This window comes from Hipposideros armiger, unplaced genomic scaffold (genome assembly GCF_001890085.2).
Source record: "Hipposideros armiger isolate ML-2016 unplaced genomic scaffold, ASM189008v1 scaffold_1192, whole genome shotgun sequence".
Classification (NCBI taxonomy): Eukaryota; Metazoa; Chordata; class Mammalia; order Chiroptera; family Hipposideridae; genus Hipposideros; species Hipposideros armiger.
In genome coordinates, this window is record NW_017732542.1 from 380,134 (window position 1) to 381,140 (window position 1,007).

The 1,007-nt window shown below is 59.1% G+C and overlaps 1 non-coding gene across 1 annotated transcript; it reads right to left on the reverse strand.

Moving 5' to 3' along the window:
- Window positions 1–545: 545 nt before the first annotated feature.
- Window positions 546–617, reverse strand: TRNAP-AGG (transfer RNA proline (anticodon AGG)). The gene has a single exon. It is a non-coding gene; the product is annotated as a tRNA-Pro (tRNA).
- Window positions 618–1,007: the final 390 nt, after the last annotated feature.

Below are 1,007 nucleotides of genomic sequence, written 5' to 3' on the forward strand. Positions count from 1 at the left end.
GACTGGGCTTCTGGCAGGTGCTGGGGCTCAGGACCCGGGGTACCTGACGCCTGAGCTCCTGGGACTCTGTCCCGACCTCGGGCAAAGGAAGAGGAGAGCACCAGGAGGCCATGCCTGGGTGAGGGAGGTTGGGGGGGGGGCGCCTCGGAACTCCAGCTGCAAACACCAGTAGCCCTTGGCCTCCCCTTAAACTCCTGCGCCCTCTCGCGGAGGCCCTGGCCTCCTGAACCCAGGACTATCTGGGAGCCCTAAGCAGGACGTTTCAAAGACGTCCAACTGGAGGAGTGGGTTCCTGATACGCAGAGGAAGGAAGGTCCTCTCTCCTTCAGTGCCTCGAACTCAGACTGACAAAGTACAATAGTTTGTTGGGAGACACCACTCTGGAGACGCTTTGGAGACGGGCCGCAATTAAATTTAAAAGGCAGCAGTGGGAGGCACTGAGCCAGCTTGAAGCCTTTTTTAAAAAGGCTTCAAGCTTTGCGATCCCACGCTGAGCTCTCAGGGCCAAACCTAGATCTCTGACCAGTATCTGGGGAGAAAAAGGCGGGCTCGTCCGGGATTTGAACCCGGGACCTCTCGCACCCTAAGCGAGAATCATACCCCTAGACCAACGAGCCTAATGAGTAGCTTGTGCCCAGTCTTCCTTGTGGCTAATGTGGTGTCTGAGGCGGGACAGAGGGCAGAGCTGCACTCAGAGGAGACTCCTATTTTAGATCCACTGGGAAAGGCTAAATTCGGGGACTGGTGGGCTCTGAGGCAGCCCAGCGCTCCCAGTGCCCACAAAGTGGGGAGCATCCCCTGTGCGTCCCCCAGTCCGGCGGTTCCGGCAGCCCTAGCCCACCGCCACCACTCTGTTCTCGAGAAACTAAAAGCCTTTGGTTAGGGAGTCCGGCCCGCAAGGTAGGCTGTCCGTGCGTCCCGGTGCCACCCTTTGGTCACTACGCATGTGCTTCTCGCACCCGAGAGCGCGCTAGGGACACGCTGGGGTAAAAGATTGCGTGCTAGCG